Genomic DNA, 24,754 nt, shown 5'->3' on the forward strand with positions numbered 1-24,754 from the left:
TATATGACTTTTAATAAGCATGTGAAAGGAAATGCATGCTGACAAGCTATTGTGATAGGGTTGCAACACTAAATTTTTGTGTCTCTCTTTATATCCGTGTTGTTATCATTGCTTGCCATTTACTGAGATCTTTGCTATTTCCCTCCCAAAATTGCCCCCTCATGGTTAACATTACCCAGATATGCAAAGGAATCTTAATTATGACTTGTGCTCCAAATTCACTGGGGAGATCGTTAAATGTCATATTCCAGAGGGAGCCCGTGATTGCAAAAGTGTTACTTCTAAATGGCATAAAACTATAAACCCATTATTCCAGAGTTGTCTCGCTGAAAATCTACGGATTGGAAGCCTGTGGGATTACTCTGAATTAAATGCCTTGTGGATTGCTTAGAAACACTTAGGCACGGAATCAGAAATCAGTCAATGGTTTATCCAGTTTAATATTTTCAGCTGTTAGTTAATTCAGGTTTATAGATCCTAATCCAGAGAGCTTCAGAACTTGTCCGCAGCCTTGGAGTTGCTTCCAAAACATGACCCAATGCAGAACAAGAAGTTGTTGAATGCTTTAGTTGAGATTCCTTCATTGTAGGGAGTTGGACTTAGATGTTCCCTTGGGATCCCTTCCAACTCCAGAATTCACAGGGACTCTTTGAGTCATAGCCATAGCTTAGTCTGTCTTAATGGCTAGAGATGGATGACAGAAAAGACCTCCTCATCCCCTGCTTACCCAATTGCATCCTGCAGATTTGATACGGCCAGCTCACTATCTGACCTAGGCTTAAGTGCCTCATTGGCATTGGGTATTACTTTGCTAACAAGAGGTGGGTCCAAGGCCAAACCAGACCTCTCCTTCTCCTCATTCAGAACATCTGCTCTCAGTGAGGTCAGGTTTTCTCTTGACAACCTGCTTGGTCGCTCCCAAGCATCCAGATCAGCACCTCCCAGGCTACGGAAGATTGAGTTCCACAATCTCATCCCATTCCTCTTCCCCCTCAGACCAGCCCTGAGATCTATGGATGAAGGGCAGTGTACAAATTTAATAAATAATAATAAATAATAACCCTTCCAAGACTGTCGCCACATGGCTCAAGACAGCAGCCAGTGCAATTCTTTCAGCAGCCGCCTAATATGATGACAGTTCCAGTCTGAGGATAATTGCATCATTAATAAAATTAAAACCTTCAGTGCAGTAGAATGATACAAAAAGTAATTTAATGAGAGGACAGTCTAGGTTTTCCTGGGAGAGGGCGTCGTAGAGGGCAGATCTAACATACGTCCTGTAAATAACAAATACTGCCCTCATAATAATAAAGAGAAGAAGTTGGTGTTGCATTTTCTTTTTAAATTCAGTTTTTATCACGAGGCTAGAGAAATATATTCCACGATGCAGTTCTTCCCGGGATGCTCTTTAGAGTTTCTCCTGATGTGTTTTATTGGAGGGGATCAATTTTTTTAAAGTACTAGGCAAGTTGCAAAAAATCTAAGTGTTTCAGTGTTCCTTAGACTATGATTTCTTTCTGATACCTGCCCTCTTTTAAGAATCGTTTATACTTCTCCTTTTGCAACTTTTTATTGATGGTGCACGAACTGTAAATAAATTATATTCCTATTTGTTCTCCGGTAGCAGTCTCGTTATGAGACAAAGACAAAGAAAAAAGGTTCAGTATATGTTTGTGCAAGTGTTTAGCAAGTAGAATTATTAAGATCCATGTTGCGTAAATTTTGTTCTGTTTAGGTTAGAGGGATGTTTGCAATTTGTGAAAAATATCCCCAGTACTTCTGGGGATACCTAGTACTTCTGAGAATCAGGGTAGCTACAAGCAGAAAACTGACATTTGGCCTAACCACCTAATAATAATAATAATAATAATAATAATAATAATAATAATAATAATACAGTGGTACCTCAGGTTACATACGCTTCAGGTTACATACGCTTCAGATTACAGACTCCGCTAACCCAGAAATAGTGCTTCAGGTTAAGAAATTTGCTTCAGGATGAGAACAGAAATTGTGCTCCGGCAGCGCAGCAGCAGCAGGAGGCCCCCATTAGCTAAAGTGGTGCTTCAGGTTAAGAACAGTTTCAGGTTAAGAACAGACCTCCGGAACGAATTAAGTACTTAACCCAAGGTACCACTGTAATTTATTTATACCCCATCCATCTGGCTGGGTTTCCCCAGCCACTCTGGGCGGCTTCCAACAGAACACTAAAATACAATAAATGATCAATGCATAAGCATAAATAATATAAAGATTTATTCAAATTATATAATCAATCTAGAAAAGAGGTGCTGGAACTCACCATGAATGCCTCCCTTGTTCTCTTATCATGGCAATGGTGCCCACCTGAGAGGTGCCAGAATGGATTTCCAGAGAGTTCCGGCTTAAAAAAACACCTGCATATAATGGAAAAGGTATTTTTAAATCCTAATCAAAGCAACCATTGGTCATAAAACAGTCCAGCCTAGGACAAAAGTCCCAAAGCTTATAAATGCTTAACAAATTATTTCACTAGCAAACATGCAACACCTTAGTGTCCAAAAGTATAAACAACATGGGCTGAAAATGTCAGCTTGCCAAGTGTGTTTTGACAATTCAGGTCTTCTTCAGTGATTTAATCTTAGTAAGATGTAATCATACTCTTCCAGAAATGACTTGATGGAACCAGGCTTTTTTGTGTAGTTCACAAGGGGTAGTAGAATTGATGTGGGTTGCACTGTGATCTAAACCACTGAGCCTCTTGGACTTGCCGATCAGAAGGTCAGCGGTTCAAATCCCCGCAACAGAGTGAGCCTCCGTTGCTCTGTTCCAGCTCCTGCCAACCTAGCATTTCGAAAGCACAGCAGTGCAAGTAGATAAATAGTTACTGCTGTGACGGGAAGGTAAACGGCATTTCTGTGCACTCTGGTTTCCGTTACGGTGTCTCATTGCGCCAGAAGCGGTTTTAGTCATGCTGGCCACATGACCCGGAAAGCTGTCTGTGGACAAACGCCGGCTCCCTTAGCCTAAAAGCAAGATGAGCGCCACAACCCCATAGTCGCCTTGGACTGGACTTAACCATCCAGGAGTCCTTTACCTTTTACCTTACCTTTAGAATTGTAGCATTGGAAGGGTATATGGATATATCACTTAAAGAGAGAGAGAGAGAGCCTGCTTCTTCCTTGTATGTGTGGATGCTGTATTTCTGACTACAGAAGGATCCACACTTGAGGAATGAGTTCACAACTAATTTACAGTATGAAGAAAATAGTGAAGATTCTCAATTATTACCTCAGTGGGAAGAGAATTGATGTAAAGGAGTTTTAGACTGTGGTGTAGATAGAAAAAATAACTGTGGTGTTTGCTTTTGGTGAGTCTGTAGTAACTTCCATATCACTAAGGAAGGGGATACCTGTTGATTCAACATTGAATTGTTTGTTGCGTCGTTCTTTAACTATCAGTGTTTCCCCTTGTGCATAGTTATCTCTCTGTATGTAAGGCCTCCAGTGATACCAGGCAGGGGCAGTATCTGCTACTCATTCCTTTTCCTTCTGGGCCTATTTGTTACTTGTAAAACAGACTCTCTCTTGACATGTAATCTAAAGGAATTGATGGCTTCTGAAAGGCCAGACAGCAGGACAATGAGGGGCCTGAGCTGAAATATATAGTAAGCTAGCCAGTGCAAGTCTTCCCAAGGACACAAATCTAGAGGCTTTAGCACATTCCTTGTACGTTTCTCGGATATCTCCTTGTTGCTCCCTACAGATGGGACTCCAGTAGACAAAAGCAAACACAGACCTATCGCACAGCTGGAAGCTAACTGCATTTCATTGCTGAAATCCCATTTCAGATAGGACGTATTTTGATTTAAGATGGGTTCATGCCATTCCGGTTTAAGCAAACATTCCTGTTTCATGGCAAAGGCTGTATCCCAGCACCCAAAGGCCTATGGTTCACATGCAACTATTAAACAGTAAATAACCTGAATATTGTGGGCATATTGTGAAGGGAAACGGGATAAAAATGAAGACGAATGGAACCGAAAAACGGAAACGTTGTTCCAGAAAAATCATGGGAAGAAAATATTGGCTACTAGCTGAGCCATTAATGGCTGTTAATCAAGATGACTAAAGATTATAGTCTTTGACTGAGCCAGAATATATGCCATGTTTGTGACAGGTGTACTGCTGCAATTGGCGTCCACATGACAAATCATCCCTCTCCGAGCCATAACTCTCCACATGGGCCATTTCATTTTGTGATATTTCCAGTAGGTACTTGCTAGCAACAGCCAATGACAGAGGTGAGGAAATTTGCAATGCTGCGATCCATGTGGGGAGTGTTCCTAGATTTCATGACTTTTGATGGGCACCAACCCCTCTTGCTCTCCAGGCTTCAGCGAAAGCAACGCGTAGCCTTTGGAGCGCGGAGGGAGCGCTCCCTCTGCGCTTCGGAGGCTCCGCGTTGCTATCGCTGAAGCCAAGGAGCCTGCATTCGCTCTGTAGGAAGCACACACATTTCCTATACACATTTCCTGTGTCCTATAGAGCGAAAAATACGCTACCTAAATTGGCAATATTGGTACAGCTGTCGCCCATGGGAAGCAATACTCTGAACCAAAACACTGTTCTAAACCAAAGCAATTCTGGAACCTAATTTCCCAAGCCTCAGGAAAAAGTGGCCAATGCACCTTTTTCACTCATCAAGGGCACTGTTCCGAATGCTATATAAAGATCCCTTCTGATGGGGGTATATGTCGAGTGCAGAAATAGCAACAGAGCATCTGGAAGCAGCAGATTGGAAAGGAGCCCATAAGACTGACTCAGGATCCCTTGTGGTTCAGCACCCTCCCCAAGAATAGCTTTTAGGGACCAGGAAAGGAATGATCTGTCCTATGACTTTAAAGACCAGGCCCTCTTAGTATTTACTAGATGACATTCTAAGGGTATGACTGGGTTGGAATAAAAGAGCGTTTATGGTTGTAATCACTGGTGTTCTGCCACAGCTGTGCCACCCCGGGCACTAAAATTGCAGGTAGGCTGTCCAATGCTGTCCAAAGTATTTGGCCTGAAGAAAATTCATTTTAAAGGAGTGCCCATGGTAAACACCAGCAGTAGGGACCAGCTGACAACTGCCTGAGGATGCCAGGGACCAGATTTAGGACAAAGGATATTCTCAGATGACTAATATGGTTTATTGCCGTCAGGTTTCCTTCTTTTCTCTTGATGCTTTGAGATTTGGTTTAAAGCCTACTCTGTTTCAGAGTCAGTTTACACAAATATTGGAAGCTTTCTATTAGAAAGGGAACAATATTTGATACAGAGCTGCTGAACTACAAATGCATGGAGGATTTGCAAGTTGTGATGATTGAGGATCCATGAAATACCTTCCATGATGAAGTTCTTTGATGTTCCCTTGCTTTAGCTCCCACTCTAAAGGAAAATTGGTATAAAGTGAATGCCCTGATGATTCTCTCTCTCTCTCTCTCTCTCTGATTTATAACAACACTACTGAGTTTTGCTGGAATAGTAATAGGCCTCGATCTTATTTGCATCTGTGGTAGTATATACCACACTTTTGCACAATTTATTATCATGGTTGTGTTCTCGTTCTATTTTTATTGAGGGATTTTGTGTGTGTGTGTGTGTGTGTGTGTGTGTGTGTGTGTGTGTGTTTAAAACAAAGAAGGAGAGAGACTTTTCTTCAAAATTTGGTGAACTTGTCCAAAAGAGCTATTGCCCTCAGTAAATATGGGATGGGAGCAAGTTGCAACTGCTGTTTGGAAGGATGGTGTGCGAACCTCCCATCACCTTTTTTTCATCTGGCTGACCATCTTGTCCTTCATCATTTCGGAAACTGTTATTCCTGGAAGGAGAACGTAGCTTGTCTCCAAGTTGTTGCTGGCCTTCTGATCACCAAAGGCTGCTGCTATTCTAGTTCGTGTATGTGTGCATTGGTGGAGTAGAATGTTCCAGAAGCTTTTGGTCCCCTGGTGGGGAATAGGCACCAGATTGTCTTTTCCCTCATCTCTTACTCACATGATGAGTTAAGCCTGTATGCAGTAGAGCTTTGTTCTACGAAAGATGTCTACGTTTTCTTCTGGCAGTTGCTTGGAAATTAAGTGCCTGCAACAATCATTTTGGGTTTTCTTTCCTCCCATTGTTTTTCCCGAGAAAGGCCTCTCTGCAGTCAACTTTATAGCAATGCTTGTCCTTGACAGCCCCCCCCCCCCCAAAAAAAATGATATAGAAAAGCCTGTGTTCAATTTTGGAGCTCCAATAGAGACACAGTGATTACAGTCTCATAAACAAGATCTGTACTGTTGTCGCCCAAACAACAGCATTACCGTATATTTCCTTTTATGGAGGCTCGTCAGCATGAAATAACCTCCTCTGCCAAGTTCAAGATACAATCAGGCCATTTGTTAGCAAGCCTTTAAATTCAGATACCCACATAGACTGTACTTCTGTACTGACCTAGTTTATGATAAGGTGGAGATATAGAAAGAAGACATTCTTCTAATGTCTGCATAGCATGCTGCAAACAGGAACAGGAATAGCCTGCATCCTTTATAGGCCAAGGCCAGAGAACCTATGGCTCTCCATATGTTGTTGGACCACAACTACCATCACCCTTGACCATTAGCTATATGAGGGAGTGGGTGGCACTGTGGTCTGAACCACTGAGCATCTTGGGTTTGTTGATCGGAAGTCAGCGGTTCGAATCCGCGCAACGGGGTGAGCTCCCATTGCTCTGTTCCAATTTCCTGCCAACCTAGGAGTTCGAAAGGGTACCCGTGCAAGTAGATAAATAGGTGCCTCTGCGGGGGGAAGTTAAACGGCATTTCCGTGCGCTCTGGCACTTCACGGTGTCCCATCACGTCACCTCCATAATTCCTGCAACTTTTGGAAAGATGATTGTGGGGGGGCACAGTGGCTGGTTAGATTTCGGGCTGTTTTTAATATGTAATCCTGACACTTTGGGCAGTCCTACTAGCCACTTGGGATTTCTGTCAAAACGAGCTTTTCAGCATATGGAAGCTAATCACAAATTGTTGGCTAATATTCTGAGCAGATTCTGAGTACAGTAAAGCCACTTCATTTTTAATTGGATCATCTGGAACGAACAGTTGTGGCTCCATCTCAGTTGCATTTTTATGTTCTCTGACATATAGATACATAAAATTTAAATGCTGCAGAACATATTTTCACAATTTTAGCATAGAAGCCATCAGCTTTCCTGTCCAGTGCTTTCTGTAGTGTTAGGTTTCCAACTTTCCCTAAGCGAAACTGGATGTTTTCACCGTTTTGAATGCTGTCTTGAAGTTGTCTTGTGTACCCCTTGCGTCAGCTGTGGAACAGGCTGCCATTTTGTATCGCTATAAGCACCAATGCGCTTCTAGTCTGTCAAACTCATGTTCTTGAATCTGCATTTGAAAATAACGGAGGAGCTAGAGCTTACTTGGGGGGGAAACGGCTGGTTTTAATTCAGACATTGGTATACTGTAGGAGTCCCTTCTTAAGAAGGCATGGTAAGATAATTTGGGCATCTACAGTTTGGCTCTTGGATCCTGAATTCCCAGTTCTCTCCTAAGGCCAAGATGAATAAAAATTGCTTTGACTTCTATCCTATATACATTTGCTAGGAAGCAGGTTTCGTTGGCCACAGCATGGGACTTACTTTTGAATAACCAAACATAAGATTGCACTGTTAGTGTCTTGTTTTGGCTGTGGGTCCTGGATTTGGTCCACCAAGGCTTGCCTGGGCAGGAATTCAGGTGACAGGTGGCAGCAGATGGTGGTACCTGATGGTTGTCGGCAGGAATAAGTAGCAGACACCTGGGGGGAGGGAGGAGCATCCTGCAGAAAGACAGAAGCAAGTGATCCAGGACCAAACTAGATGAAAGGTTGAAGATCTGTGATCGGATCATCTGTCTGTTTTACATATTGTCAAATACTTGCATATGTGACCAATGGCAAAAAAATAACTGGGGGGGGGGGGTAGGAAGAAAACATAATACCGTATTTTTCACTCTATAAGACGCACCAGACCACAAGACGCACCTAGTTTTTGGAGGAGGAAAACAAGAAAATCAGAATCTCAGAAGCCAGAATCTCAGAAGCCAGAACAGCAAGAGGGATCGCTGCGCAGTGAAAGCAGCAATCCCTCTTGCTGTTCTGGCTTCTGGGATAGCTGCGCAGCCTGCATTCGCTCTGTAAGATGCATACACATTTCCCCTTACTTTTTAGGAGGGAAAAAGTGAATCTTATAGAGCAAAAAATACGGTAAATACTTTTCTATTGGTAACTAAGTAAGGATGAAAGAGTCTCCAAATTCTAACGCCACTTAAGCAATTCTCATGAAACACCGAGCCACAAATGTCAAGAACAACCAGGGATCTTTGCAGAAGAATCTTTGCAGGTGAGAGAGGCCTAGGTCTTGGCATAGACAGAACAGAGATAGCGGGTTGTTAAGAAGTGTCTAGTTTCGCTAATCTTTTAAACAAACGGATTCTATGTGCACCACAGTTCTTGATACTTAAAAGATTCTGGGCAGGTGGGAAAGCATATCTCTGAAAATTGAGTAACGATGAAAAAGATATTGTGGAATGGTGCTTAAAAATCGAACTGGTTTCCTTCGTCTAAAGGGGGATTGTCTGTGTTAGGAAGACATAATAAACCCATGGCTCAGGCACACTCTCCCCTTCCCTCTTATCCCTCTGAGAAGGTGGTCAACTCTCACTTTTATTTTGATTATCCAGTTTAGTGTTGGGCTCAAACAGTAAACTGTCAAACAATTAAACAGTAGCAATATTTAAGATTAATCACAGTTTGACAGGTTTGGGCAAAATGTCAAGCTGTGGCTAATCAAATATGGAAACAGAAGCTTTCCCCATTATGATAAGCCATAGTCTACCATGACATCTGAAGCCAGCCACTGTAAAGAAAAATACACACTTCCTGGGATTGGTGAGTGATGATAACGCAGTTGTGAAAAGGTTTAACCTGTGATAAAGCACATGACTGTCAGGCATAAGCCAAGCACTTTTTCAAAAATTTGGCATGAAACTAACTTGTATATATTAACTTTATTAGAAGGAGCTCTTTATTGCATTTTTTTTTTGATCCAGGGACAAAAGAGGAAATGAAGCTCCTGAGTTGCAGAAATTGCATTTAATGAGAAGAGGCTGAAGTGCTGTAATAAGAGGTGCATGATAATAAAATACTTTGATTAAGTCAAAGTTCAGATCATGGAAATGAACACAGAAATGAAATTAAAGCTACATGGGTTGTTGCATATTATGCAAGCAATGGAAGCTCACATCTGAGCAGTTTGGGGAGAAAGCAAGTACTGGAGACCTTGAGAGTCTCTGCCTCTCTCCCTCCTTTCAAATGCACAGGTTGAGCAGGTATTGCAAGGTTGTGGAAGCAATCATTCGAGCAGGCTATACTAGTCTCAAAGCAATATCGACGTCCCAAAACCTGTTTATGCCAGGCCAAACCAAACTGCTTCCAGCTCTCCCACGATGAATCACATAGGAAGTATAACTATCCTTGCAGATCCTTGGGACAATCTAATGGCCCATTTTCTGGCATCGAGCAAGGAGAGAAACCACTTTGTGTAATAGAAATGGTTTGCTGTAATATTGCTAATATGCTAGAAAGGCTCTCATGGAAGATCAATCTTAAATGTTGGAGGCTCTATGAACATTGTCTTGGAAGGGACTCAGAATTTCCCTTCAGAGGTCTACTGTCCAGGAGTGTTTGTTTTAAAAGGCTGCCAATAGATATTTTAAATCCCAGTGAAATACAGGAAGTGCCTCTTTTCTAGTTTCCATGAGTGGTGTTGCAATGCCGGCTGACCATGAATTATAAATGCTCTCTTATTATTTTCCCCCTTCCTTTAATCTCTTTTCATCACAGGATGTCCACTGTTAGAACATTTTCTTATCCGCAGTGGGTCTGTACTGATCTTGTAAACAAGCCTCTATCTCCTCCCTCTCGCCTTTTAGCTTATGGTCTTCACATGCAAGCCTGTGCATGTCTACTCAGAAGTAAGCCCCACTTAATTCAGTGGGACTTGCTCCCTGGTAAGTGTGGATCTGACTGCAGCTTCAACAGAAACATAAATAATTTCTGTTGGCCCTGTCCTATTCCTACAAAAGCACTGTGACGAAGATTATGTCAGTAGCGTTGTGCTTTGTGAATGAAGAAACAGATCTGTGACCCTGAATGCTCTTCCGTTGTCAGTTTATTTGAGTATTTACTAATATATTTGAGCCAGCTCAAATACTGTGTGCTCTGAAAGGCTCTTGCTGGTTTTGTTATTTAGTCATCATTGACGGTCCAAATACCACAGGCTGAAACTGTGCTGTAAATAGACTTGTCCCTTGATTAAAAGTTCAGAAGAAAGATTCCTGCTGCTAGAGGATGATTCCTGATTTGAGGGGTTGTTTAAGAGATGCTTAAAATGCAAAATGAGATACTTGGAAAGACCTAGGGGTGCGGGTGGGGAACCTCTCTGCCTGAGAGTCTGATCAGCTTATTGGTACTGACTGTGCGCCTGCAAAGGGGTTCATTGCATGCCCTGTTTTGTCCATTTGCAGATGGGGCTGGATTCAGACCATGCCTGCAAACAGACGCTTTTCCTTTACAGAAAGCTTGATGGTCTGCAGAGGAAACATGACTGTTTGCATAGAGATTATATCCAAACTGCATTTGCAAATAGATTTCAAACAGGTCTGATCGGGAGGTGGTGCCAGTTGGATCCAGTTCATCACTCCTGATTTAGGAGTAGCCAGTGTAGTGCCTCCAGATGTTACTGGATTGCAACCCCATCAGCTCCATCCATCATGGCCAATAATCAGGGATGGGGAACTGTAGTCCACCCACTCCTGGCAACTCTAATGCACAAGCATTAAAACAGAAATATGAGTAAAACTTGTTGACCGTTGAACCATGCACATTTTTCAGCGATAGTAGTGAAGAAGATCACTTGAGTATCCCTACTGTTTTTCAGATAGTATGATCTGGTGCTTTCACTGTAAATAATTGGATTCTAGCTCAATTTTTATATATAAACCCCATATTGCAGTGTTGGCAAAGCGAACATAACAGGTGCACTTAAGAGTTTGCCTGCTTCTGAGCAGGCAAATTGTGCAGACTCCTGACCTGATTTCTTAAAATATAACATACCATTTCCAGAACATATGACATTAGTAAGCCTGACAGTCTGAATTTAATCAGATCTTTCATTGTAAATGAAATGGCATCTGGCTTTAAATACCAAAAGTTTTTTTTTAATATAATAATAATAAAAAACAATCACATTAAAGTCGCAATCCCTATGCCTATTTACTTGGGAGTAAATGTAATAGAAGTCCCACTTCCTTCTGAGTAAAGCATGCAAAGGTTTGGACTGTAAATGTCTTATTTATGTAGTAAGCTTGAAATTGATTCCATTTTTTGTGGCATCCCTTAAATAGATGAGGTAGCCAAATATATGCTCCTTGAATTGCAATGTGCTATGTTTGGTCTCACTAGTCTTCCAAATGAGACTTTTCCTCTGAACCATTATTTATTTCTTGCCCTTTGGGCCATGCAGTAATGAAGTGGTCTTTGGTGAACACTATTAATGTGCATTTATCCTAGGTCTGTCTTCGTTAGTGCTAATTTTTCTCCATCAGCAGCAAGCCTGCAACTAACCAATAGGATAGGCTGATTTTTCATCCTAATGAGAGCTTCCTAAATCACAGTCACAACAACACACACACACACTTACACTTTTCTTTTAGTGATCCTGACTTCCTTCTACAGCCAGATGTTGCTTTAAATATTTCTGCTGTCCTTTGGAAAGATACTTGATATTATTGAGGGTGAAGTACCCTGTATATTTTTTAAATCAAAACTTTCTGTTGTCAATTCATATGGATTGTTACTGAGACACAGTAACATTTGGTACAAATTTATTAAAAAGCAAGCAGTTTGCCCAGATTGAGTCCTGGGATAAGGAAGACATCCTTTCATGGGAAAGGACCTGAAGGCTTCAACTGTAGAACTCAAAGTTTGGGAACTGAGATGTTATCAGATTAACTTGGGCTGCTCTGTTCTACCCCTCCTTCTCAAATTAAAAAGAGAAAATACCTCATTGATTCCTCTCCCCATCCCACCCAGTTCCACTCAGGTGGTCTGCTCAGACTTCCAGTGGCGAAACCCTATGTTTTGGCATGCAATTTAGCTAACAGCAGGTCCCATTTCTAGCAGATGCTCAAAGTCTGTTGGGCGGTCCCCAGCCTGTTGTTGCTTATAGTGCCTTCTCAGCCCTGGGAAGACTCCCCTCATCACTGTGAGGTGTTTTTTTAAGGGATAATGGGAGCTGTAGTCCAACAGCATCTGTAGGATACCTGGTTGGCTCTCCCTGCCCTTTGTTTCTTCTCAACAAAGAAGAAAAAATGCACATCCTTGGCCAATCTGGATGATATGGTGAAAAGAATATTGCTTGGTCCCCAATCGTGTGACCAACTATAGCCTGATGTAACACAAGAGATGAGGGTTTATATAGGCCTCTCCCAAATCTCACCCTCAAATCTTGACAGGCTTTGAGATCCCGTGCCTCCTGAGATTTTGAGCTTTACTGTCATCTCATCATAATGGAAGTCCCCAGTGACCAAGAGAGTTCCTCTTGATGTACACAATGCCAGGAAACTTTCTGGATTTAACAGTGCCACCTCCTTTGACTCTCCTCAGGCACTGCCAGGGGTCAGGAGGCCCTTTGGCAGAGGGACTGGGTATTCATTGAGTAGGAGTTCCAATTTTGGTTTGGTTTTTTTTGCACATCTGTGAAATAAAGAACTTTCAAACAAATGGATCAGAGCCCGGGGAGTGTTGCAATAAGGTGTCGACTTCGTAATAGGATACCCATAGGATCATAGGCCAGTCAGATTTTGATGATGCGTCTGCATTGTTTTTCTCTGGCCACAAATGTATCTTACTTGCATGACTTAAGTTCTGCTGTGGAATAAATGGAAAGCTCTTTGCTTAAACATTTATTTTTCCTCCACCCCTGACACATGAATATTCTTTTCAGTCTTATATCTGGCTAGGAAAAACTGAGCTGCATGTCAAGTGAGGCAAATAGCAAATTTCCTTTCACTGTTCCAGGTCTCCATGCTGAAGACTTTTCCAGGCTCTCTCTTTTTGCTGAGAAGAATGAGCCATGAGGGACCCCATAAAGACAACCGTACCAATAGTTAGAAACAACTCTGAATAGTTAGACCTTTGCTTGTCCTTTCAGGAGGGGGGAGATCAAACAGCTCAGGATTGCTTTTTAATTAAATGGCAAGTCAATACTGCAGACTAATCACCTACTTGGTATACAACTTTGCTTCTATAAATCAAATTATAGAATTTTTTTTCATTGTTCTAATAGTGGTAGAATTATTTAGTTCTTGCTGCCTGGAGTCAGGAGGAAAGCGTCTCATTATAATTCCTAAGGGTTGATTCATTCAGTACTACTATTTCTATTCATTATATCCGAGAGTCTTTAGTGTTGTTCTCCAGCTCTGGAATACCTTGTCCCACCTGGAAGAGTTTCTGCATATATTAATTAGCAATTTTCTCTTTGGACAAAGTTGATTGGCGAGGTCTGCAATCTGTAGGTGTCTTTTGGGTCATCCCATTTGCCCTTAATATCTTATTGCAGTCTTCCCCAATCTGGTGTCCTCTAGAGGTTTTGGACTTTGGCCATGCTGACTGTTGCTGATGGGAGATAAGAGCAGCCTGCTATATTTCCTGGAGGGCACCAGGTTGGGGAAGCAACTAAACTAAAGGTTCGTTATTTAGTGCAATTGAAATCATCACTTATTCTCTCCATGTGTTCATTCCTCTGTCCCAATTTCCTTTACTCTGTCCTGTCCATCTACTTTAGATTGTCCACTTGGGGTGGGGACATATAATTCCTCTTATTTGTATAAAACTATGCACGCGGGTGGCGCTGTGGGTAAAACCTCAGTGCCTAGGGCTTGCCGATCAGAAGGTCGGTGGTTCCAATCCCCATGATGGGGTGAGCTCCCGTCTTTCGGTCCCAGCTCCTGCCCACTTAGCAGTTCGAAAGCACCCCTAAGTGGAAGTAGATAAATAGGTACCGCTTTATAGCGGGAAGGTAAACAGCGTTTCCGTGTGCTGCGCTGGTGCTGGCTCGCCAGAGCAGCTTCGTCATGCTGACCACGTGACCTGGAAGTGTCTGCGGACAGCGCTGGCTCCCGGCCTCTTAAGTGAGATGAGCACACAAGAGTTGCAAGATGGTCCTTTCTTCCTCAACACATTATCCCATTCAAAACAAGGTTGTTTTATTGGTGTAACAGGGAACCAGTGTGGCAAAATGGAAAAGTACGTTGAACTTGAACTAGGTTCAAATCTCTGTTCAGTCATGAGGTTCATACAGTAATCTTGGATTTTGTTACATTTTGACTAGGTCCTCAATGTCCTGAATCTTGGGGGTGGGGGAGTGTTGCAAATGAATCACATGTGGATATAGGTCCAAATAACACAGATCTCTTTTGGAGTTGGCACACTTTCCCCTTTTAAAAAAGAAGAAGCTGCAATTTTTCTCTTTGTAAGCAGAGATTGTAATTCAGCCATAGAGTTATATGAATTGTGTATAGGCAGCCAGGGTGGCTGGGCTAACAGCCAGGGGTTAGCAAAGTTTTTCAGCAGGGGGCCAGTCCACTGTCCCTCAGAACTTGTGGGGGGCCATACTATATTTTTTTTTGGGGGGGGAATGAACGAATTCCTATGCCCCACAAATAACCCAGAGGTGCATTTTAAATAAAAGCACACATTCTACTCATAGAAAAACACCAGGCAGGCCCCACAAATAACCCAGAGGTGCATTTTAAATAAAAGGACACATTCTACTCATGTAAAAACATGCTGATTCCTGGATCGTCTGCAGGCCGGATTGAGAAGGCGATTGGGCCGCATCCGGTCCCCGGGGCTTAGTTTGTCTACTCATGAGTAACACAGTCAGATGCATGGGCTAAAAATTATTATTATTATTATTATTATTGGCACAAATGATGGATGGTCTTTTTTCTAATACTCTTTAAGTTTGCACTTAATGGAGCTTCTGTCAGATAGGTATACTACCAATTGGTTTTTTTGTTCTTTTTTGTGTGTGTTAGTCTATTGTCTGTAGTCCCGTGTTTGGAAACTTGATTTCCCCCCCATTTCCAGTGTTTCTGTTTAGTCCCGAAAGAGGAGCTGTTAGAGGAACCTGTTCCCCTAATGGAAAACCAGATACAGTCTGTATCAGCTTTGCTGGTATCAATCTGTGAACCAAAAGATACTGATTTTTTGGCATGAAATGCTTTATTCACCCCCTCCCACACCAAACTATATACTCTGCCTTCCTCATAATCTTTCAGGTCTCTCTGGATTATTATTATTATTATTATTATTATTATTATTATTATTATTTAATTCTCACCCCCTCATCCAAAGAATAAGGCTAAAGGTTGAATGATGATGTTAAGAGATAACAGTATAAATAGGAAGATTCTTATGTAGCAAGAAAATTGATACTGTCTTGGTTTATCAGCTGTAAGTGGGAGTGAAGCTTTAAGCAATGGAAATAATGACCCTTTTATAGGAACAAATCTGGCCTTGATGGGAGGTAAAAAAAGACGATGAAGCCTTGACAGTTTATGATATCTTGTCTGGTAGAGCAAAATTAGATCTGTGGTCGTGTTTGCACTTCCTCTTTTACATTGTTCTCTCCCCCTCCTCTCCGCCCCCGGAAATCTATGTCGTTTTAAATATTGTCTATGATTTATAGCATATGTTCAGGCAATTTCAACCTAATACAAATTCTTGTAAAGGCAATGAGAGTTTCTGCCATCAAAACCTTTGTGAGATACACACACACACACACACACACACACACATTCTGCAGCAACTGTTCGGTAAATTTGATTTTCTCAGCTTACAGAAATTCTGTGTTCTCCGTTGCTGCATCACCGCGAGTTAAAAGTGGTCTCTGCAGATTACATGCAGTGAAATCAGAAGTTCAGAAGCAGGGAGTTGATTAAAAAATTTCCAAGCTTTTCTGCTTATTTGTTTTGTATGACATGTTGCAGAGCATGTTAAATGGGAAATGAAATTAAATTTTGCTTTAAAAAAAAAAAAAAACCTTTGAAAGGCGGAAAACAATGCTTGAATTAAACTTGGTCTGTCACGCTAATTTGTTCTTAGTTAATAAGATTTTCTTCCGTTTTCTCTGTGTTGTCTTGCTTTGTTGTTTTTTTGTTTCAATGCTTTTTTAGCTCTGCAGATGAAAATCATGTAATTTATCTGGTGGGATGTCACGTGTGTAGGGACGAGAGATTATATCAACCAGGAAATACAGAAACACCCTTGCGAACCCACACTTCTTGTAATTTTGCAGTGCACTTCTCCAGCCAATAAACATGTGCAAAAGTGCATTTACTAAGCGCATGAAAATGTGTATATTAGTTAAAATAACCGAGAAGGCCCTCTACCCTGTCCCAGCAAACTTGACTGCGTGTGTGGCTGGATAGAGAAAAGTGCCTCTCCCAAAGATCTCAGAGCCCAGGCAGGTTGGTATGGGAGAATATGGTCCTTCAGATAATAATAATATTAATAATTTTATTATTTATACTCCACCCATCTGGCTGGAGTCTAAGCCATATAGGGCTTTATAGGTCATAACCAGCACTTTGCATTGTGTCTGAAAACAGACCAGTAGACAGTAGAGCTGTTGACATGTGCACTCTGTAACCAGCCCTTGCCAACAGTTTGGCTGCAGCTCTAGTGGAAGTTTCTGAGCCCTTTCCGAAAGCAGCCACAGGTTACAGCAAGTTACAGTGATCCAAATGAAGACTTGGTTGAAAGGGCAAAGCTAGCAGACAAACCTAGATTTGCTGCACTGAGCTAACATAAGAAGAACTTTCTTGGATCAGGCCGAGGGCCCAACATAGTCCAGCATCCTGTTTTCACAGGAGCCAACCAGATGCCTATGGAACAGCCCATAGACAGTATTGGAGCGCAACAGCACTCTCCCAACTTGTGATTCCCAGCAACTGATATTGAGGCATATTGGTGGTGGTAGAACCTAGCTGTCATGGCTGTCATTGACAGCTTCATCCTCCATGAAGTTGTCTATTCTCCTGAAGCCATCCAAGTTGCAGGGACATCATGACATCATGTGATAGTTGGGCTGTGCACTGGAAGTACTTTATTCTGCTGTCCTGAATCTTCCAACATTCTGTTCCATTGGATTTCCCCCAGTTCTAGTATTATGACAAAGGGAGGGGGGAAACCTGACCCTGTACATACATTAGATGCATTGATATGTTTGTGAACAAGTATAAGTGCTTGTAAATTTAGTTCCCATTGTTAGATAGTACCAGGCTGCTACTTCCAAAAGCCTAGTTTATCACCCTTTGCCAGTGCTCATAACCAACAAAAAACCAATTGCCCAACAAATTGGGTCCCCCAATAAATGGGTTAATCTCTCTTCTATAAAGGAGTCAATAAGCTCTTAGGTTTCTGCTGTGCCCTAATGTGGATCAGGATGCTGAATAATTCCAGAAATCCATGGATTTGCCTGCGGAAAACCACTTGGAAGTTAATGACGCTCTTAGCAGTATTAGCTACTGATCCATGATCTTCAGACTCGTTGCAGATGGAGAGGATGGATTAGTCACTCCCCTGAGTAATGAAAAGTCTAGGGGTAGTGCTGGAGGCTTTCGTTTCCTTTGAGTGAGAGAGCATGGGAGAGTTCACAGCGTTTCATACTATTTGTTTTCTATTAAGAAAGATGCAAACAGAGCACCGTGGAGGCAAATAGGAAGCCTTCAGCTGCCAGCAAAACTGCTGATTCTACACCAGATTACCGCGTAGATTCCTGCAGCCCTTTAGGCTGCCTCCTGTCCAGCTATACTTGCAACTGCAAACTCTGTGCTTGCCCAGATTCAAAATACCATCTGCTTTCTTTTCAACCCCTTTCTCGCCAGTCAGTAATTTCTGACTTATTAGCAGGCAACAGGATCTGCTCTGTGGTTGAGGGATCCCTCTTCAAAGTGCTTTTCAGTGGGGCCTTTTGTGGTAATGGTTGGCTGTTCCCTCCTGGGTGCATGGGGTGATTGCCTTGCTGCCTGCAATCATGGGTGTAGGCATGGGGGCAGGGAGGATCAGCTGCCCCCCTAAATCAATTAAAATCAATAGAAATACATAGCAAACTGAGCTTCTGTTCCCCTCCCAACAAAAATCCTGGCTACGCCCATGCCTGCAATGACCATGGTTTTTCCACACAGCGCCCTGAAAAATGAACCCAACTTCCAGGACATTGTGCTGCCAGTACATTTTTCTTGTTTTTCTTTAAACATCGGGACATAGGAAGCTGTCTTATATCGAACTGGATCATTGATCTATCTAGCTCAGTATTGTATACACAGACTAGTCCAGCCCCTTGCCATGCAAGAATCTCTACCAAAGCATCCATAGCAGATGTCCATCAAACTCCAGTTTAGAAATCTCCCAAGGAAGGAGAGTCCACAACCTCCGAGGGAGTCCGTTCCACCGTTGAACAGCTCTTACTGTCATAAAATTCTTCCTGATGTTTAGTTGGAATCTCCTTTATTGTAACTTGAAGCCATTGGTTCGAGGCCTACCCTCCAGAGCAGGAGAAAACAAGCTTTGCACCGTCTTCCATGTGACTACACAGACTTTGTGGCTTCTGGTTAGGATTGTTCTCGGTTCCACCTGGTGATTTAACCTGGGACCATTTGTGGAACTTGCATTCAAAAATGTTTCATTAATATGCATGCGTTGGAGATGGTTGTAAAGCAGCTGTATAGATAGATTTTTCAAAAAGACTGAACAACAGCCTATAGTTCTTGCATGCTGAAGCCTGGGCGCACTGAGCTCAGCGCGCCCAGGCTTTGCGCAGCTCTCCGCAAGGCGCGGGAGCCCGGCGCCAGGCTCCCACGGCTTGCGGAGAGTTGCCTGTTCTGAGGGCTGGGGTCGGGGGAAGCTCGGGCTTCCCCCGCCCCAGCCCCACGCCTGGGGGGGGAATAATTTTCCCCCCTTTATTTCCCCCCAAAAAAACTAGGTGCGCCTTATGGGACGGTGCGTCCTATAGGGCGAAAAATACGGTAATTTGTAAAATCTATACAGGTAATAGAATTCAGATTTTATTTGTACACAATATCATTTATCCAAGTGCAGTGTTTTATAATTTTTGTTGTTGTGCTGTTTCCCCTTTATTTAATGTGATTTATTTAACTCTGTCTCCCTCTTTGTTCTGTGCATATATGTGGGTGTTGTTGTTATTCCTGCTGCTGTTAAGTCCACTTTGAGCCACCACGTTTTTCCACAGTCCCAAGGCTGCATATGATTTGACACTTTCCTATATTCCCTTCTTTCAGTATAAGCTCACCCTTAACATGTTGCATGGAAAATGCACAGCCAGTTCTCTCTGTTTTATTTTTTATTTTTTTACTTAAAAGCAGCCACAGAGAGGAAGTTGTAAATTGGAGCGGAGCTTGAGGCAGTTAACCCTTTTACCATTTCCCCTAAATTGACCTTGTGAATTGGATATTTAAATTGGGGAAACGGTATAGAGGGGAAGGTTTAAGTGTGTCACTCTTCCTCTGTCTGCTGTCAAATCAGGCTATAGTGTGTAGACTGGCCCTTGTTCTTGGCCATCTTCTGTTAAATTTTATTGCTTGTGCCATAATCCGTCACAACTCCCAAATTCAAACAGTAATAGGCCTTTTTTCAATGCAGGCTCTTGTAAAGCAGCATTTTGAGTTTAGGACTCTGATAAAATAAAACAAAGGAAAGTGCCATAGGCATGTAAACAGAAAACAACATTTTAAGAAAAGGAAACAAAGCCTGAATGCATAATTTTAACTCCATTTTAGTTCAGTGTTCATTGACAGATTTTACATCACTGGAAGCAAAAAATGCCTCCCTTACAGTCAGTTGTATCATGTAAGGTTGATCATGTAAGGTTAGTTGATCATGTAAGGACAACTAAGCCAGCTTCCTTCAGTCTGATCCTACATAGCGCTTGTGTTTTAATCCTGTCTTTGTGGAATGTTTGAGCCTATGAAGATTGTTGATCTTCAACTAGTGGGTCGGGCTTCTGCTAGTCGCAGCTTAACTAAGGTAGGTTGTCATCTGTTCAGCTCCTGTGGCTGTGGAGGAGATGGGGATGGTCTGGGAGCCAGCCCAGAACTCAGGCAGCTGGTGTAGCGGCAACCCCCCTCCCCAGATCTGAGCAGGGATGACTGCTCTTCTGGGTCCCTGGCTGTTTGGAGAACTTCTAGTGAAACCTGCTGCTGTTCCTCCAAGGGGATCATAGGTTTCGACTTCTGACTCTGACTGAACGCTGCCATTTTTGTTGTTGCAGTTAGTATGGTACCCTTACACAGGGATCAGTCTACTCAATCTACTGGCACAGAAGTTGATGCTAGAGAAGTAATGCTTTACGTGCTGGGTGTGCTACTCTTAGACTGGTTGAGGGTTGGATGACATGATCCTGTGAAGAAACAAACATGTTCACCTTGTATCCATGTGATTTAATGTGATTTTAATGTTATTTCGGAGGGGGGGAATGGGAAGTTCCTGGTTACTTAGGTGAAAAAGAGGTCCCTATCATGGTCAGGTGGAATGACAGCATTTCAACACTATACAATGTATAAAACACTATATACTAAAGCCTCCTTTTCTCGGTGCATGTAAATTGAGGTTAGCTCCTCTGAGGTGTCCCAATGGGGATTAAATGTATGAACATATGAATTCTTATTTAAGCTGAACAGGAAAACAGGGCGAAAACAACTGAGTGCCAATCAGCCTGGGGAAACTTTCTTTCAAAAGAAACACTTTTGATTTGTCATTGCCTTGCATGTTTGAGAGTTTTCAAGCTAGCATTTAAATAAAAAATGTTTTGCACTAGAAGGATCATAGAAACCGCATTAATTCATCCACCCAAGGGATTGTGATTTCAGTCGGCTTTCAGAAGACAGAAGAAGCTGTATTCTTAACTACTTGGTACTTTCATGAATAAGACTCATAGGGAAGACTCTTGCTGCACTTTGCTGAAGCCTTTGGTAGGGATCTGGGCAGGGTTTCTCCTTCCACAACTTGAGCGCCTGTGCTAGAATGCCGAGAAGAGCAGGGTTATGCATTCCCCTCAAAATAGAGGGTGCATGACAATACCAGGACACCGGTTGGCCGGAAGGACTTAGTAAGAGTTTATTTTATTCTCGATTCCAATAGACTGTGGGAAACGGAAGGGTACGTGCGTTTTGTTTAAAGTATCATCAGCTGCCAAATATTTATTTTTAAGAGGAGGAAGTTGTGCCCAATGTTGTTTGTTTCCTCAAGTCAAGAAGGCTGAAGTTTCAAAGGCAGCTGTTGCTTCAGCAATGAAACAGCTCAGACTTGGAGCTTATATAGAGGAACTGGAGGTTCTGCCCCTTACTGGGTATTAGCCAGGCCCCGTTCTGGGCAAGTCTTCCATGTGCTCCCCCATTCTCCAAAGTAGCCTCATGTGGAGCTCGCCTGCCTGGCTTGCCATCCTCTCTTCTTTTGTGGGGCGGAGTCAAGAGCCAGACAGGAACTGAGGCATCAGCTGCAGTGGCCTCTAGTTCTGGAACAGGAATATCTGCATCTCATGTCACTTCAGGGTTACTGGTAGTGTAGAGATCTGCTGGGGTATCCTCCTCCCCCTGCTCCTCCTCTGAGGAGATCTCAGGTTAAAGGTCTGGGTAGGGTTTAATCCTGACAACTGCAGGTACAAAAATTGTCAGTCTTGGACATGAGCTCACCCCACCTCCTTTCCTTTCTTCTTTGGCGCGCATTCCTTTTTAATGTTGCCTTTAATCATGTAGACGTTGCATTGAACCATGGGTAGGACTGGGAATGAAGTGAAGAATTTGCATGGTAAGTTAGGGGGAAGAGAGAGAGAGAGCCCAAGAGCCCCAACTCTTCAACCAAAGTTGAGAAATCAACGATGTTTTTGTCTTGCACCGGGAGTCAAGGTGCACACCAAGCCCTCTGTGCATCCATTTGCAGTATTCTGGGAAGAAGTATAATTCTGTGCCTAAGGTCGTAATGCTAGCCTGCAAGATATCTGGGTTGAAACTTCAGCTCATCCATTGTGCATTCAGGGCAAGCTCCTTTGATTTTTTCCATTTGTAATTCAATAATGATAAAAGCTTCTGCCTTTTATCTATTGAGATGGTGATTGCACTCCATCATCTGCCAGGCCTCTCTTCCCTTCCCATTCTTCTCTTCTTATCTACTCCCATTCTGTTCTATATCCCTGGAACAGCCTTCCTGTCTGAGCCTCTTATTTGTCAAGCTGTTTTCCTTTTTCTTCTTCACATCCCATTTGCTAAGCACAGCCTGCCATTTATTAAGCTGAGCCCCATCTTGGCAGCTTCTCCATTGTCACTTCATCCCCTACTCGTTGTGTACACCTTGGCCCCTTATTTTCCAGCCCCTCAATTCCCATACTTCCATTAGGGCAGCAGGTCACAACCTGTGGGTCCCCAGATGTTGTTGGACTACAACTCCCATCACCCCTGAGCTCTGGCCTTGCTAGCTAGGGGTGATGGGAGTTGTAGTTCAACAACATCTGGGGACCCACAGGTTGAGAAAGGCTGCATTAGGCAACCTTACCTGTCTTTATATACTATGTAAGCCCTTTGAGGAGGAAGTGTAATGTTGATTGATGTAAGAAAATGCAATAGTACATCCCAAGAGCCTTAACATGCTCTTAGCGTTCTTACCCTAATTCATCAGAGTGATCTAGATAGAGAAATGATGATGAATCCATGTTTAATAACATATAGGTTGACTATTTCAGAAACCAATAGCCCCACTGTAGCTCATGGCTTACGGGTAGAAGATCCCAGATTCAGACTCTTGCATCACCAGCAAATAAAGGATTTTGCATAGCAGGGGCGCTTGAGACTTTGAAGGGATGTTGTCAATAAGAGTAGAGGATGCTGAGGGAGCCACATCACTGGTTTGAGTCCAGCATAAAACAGCTTCATACGTTCAACAGTTTATAACCCACCCACTGGTTTATGTCTAACTGAAGTGGAATGGATGACTTGGTGTCAAATTAAAGTAGAATTGAAATTGACAGCTGTCAATAACAAAAGGGCAGGACCCTTGGGGCACATGCTTGATGAGCAGCTTGGTCCTCCAGCCCATTTGAGGACATCTACATCTGATTAGTTAGTAGTAAGAATATGCTCCCCCCCCCTCCCCAACAGATGTAAAAGTAATTTTGGGATCTGAGTCTGCATGCCCAGACTCAATATGGCTTGAAAATGTTCCATAGCAGTACAAGGTTCCTGCATTGGAAAGTGCACCACTTAAGCACTCAACCAGGCAGGCTTTATGTTTCATGGCAACTCTGACATCCACAGATTGTTTAGAACTGCTGGCTCAACCCTATTTAAATTCTTCTTCAGACTTCCAGAAGGGGGAAGAAAGTTAAAATATCTTTGGGAACTTTCCAAAACGTTAAGCTGCTTCGCCAACAAGTTGCCTTGTTACATGTTCCCGATAAAGGTACACACGTTCCGTTAATCTCGAGACTTGCTGTGAAATATGAAAGGTTGGGGCTGTGTCAGTTTAAAATATACAAACAGAGTGAGTGATACAAAAGGCTTGAAATCAAAGTGGTGCCGTTATCTCGTCCGACCAGGAGCTCTTTCAAGGAGGTTCTCCCGGAAAAGGCAGAATAACTTCCCGTTGTGTCTTTGAAGTTCTCTGTTGAGATATCATGGACATTAAATGCTCATTATGGCTAGCCTCAGAAGTAGTTGAATTGAAGCAAAAGCTCAGGGTGTTGGTTGGAATATTTTGGCAGTTTCACATTTTGTGCGGAGTGCTTTGGCACTGCCATGAAATAAATCCAGTCATGCCCATTTATTGCTGCCAGCTTGATAAAGATGAAATTGCGGGTGGAGGGGTTAGCACTCTGTATATTGTGCTGTTAAGATACACTAAGATATATGAGCTATGGAACGAGGTGGTTACAACTCACACTGTAAAGGTTCGCGGCGTGTGGCCATTATCACACTCGGTGTCGTGGCAAGTTTGTGATAGACCTTGGAAGAGGTCACACAGTCTGCAACATGCTACAAGTTTTCATTTTTTGAGAAAGTGATGGGTTTTGCTGTATCATACAGAGTGCTTCCACTCCCAAGATTGCTTTTTCCAAAGACAACAAACCATCTGTGCGGTTTTTGATTTCTCTGGACGAGTCTAGAGAAGGGAGAATCTGGAGCATCGCAGCTGTGCTTTCCCCTCCATGCAAAGGCTTGTTTGCAGGCCTAGGCGCAGGATGCCTGCAGCTAGCAGGGCCCAATAAGACAAATAAAGACATAGGACAAGGGTCTTGGGTTTTAATAGGCCGCAAGTTTATTGATTGCAGGTGTAAGTAGGCTTTGGTGTGGGCATTGGGTAGGTATCCCATATCAGCCAGCCCAGCTGAGTCAACCAACTTATTTTGGCTGAGTCAACCCTGGAGTAAGAGCCAGCCTTCGATGTAAATCAATTCTGGGCCAGGGCCACCATTTGGAAGGGTGCTATGGCCTATCAGTTCCCCGTTTGGGCATCTGGGGAAAGGCCAACCCCTCTCTGGTTATGCTACATTGATTTTTAAAAAGCCACCAACCACTGTTCAAAAGAGCATTCAACCTGAGCCTTCCCCCTTTCCTCTAGAA

The 24,754-nt window shown here is 42.7% G+C and overlaps 1 protein-coding gene across 5 annotated transcripts in view; it reads left to right on the plus strand.

The window, feature by feature from the left end:
- PPM1L (protein phosphatase, Mg2+/Mn2+ dependent 1L) overlaps positions 1-24,754 on the plus strand; it is a 173,353-nt gene that overhangs the window by 72,671 nt on the left and 75,928 nt on the right. The gene's annotated exons all lie outside the window — the stretch shown is intronic.

Source organism: Podarcis muralis, chromosome 6 (assembly GCF_964188315.1).
Source record: "Podarcis muralis chromosome 6, rPodMur119.hap1.1, whole genome shotgun sequence".
In the NCBI taxonomy this organism is placed as follows: domain Eukaryota; kingdom Metazoa; phylum Chordata; class Lepidosauria; order Squamata; family Lacertidae; genus Podarcis; species Podarcis muralis.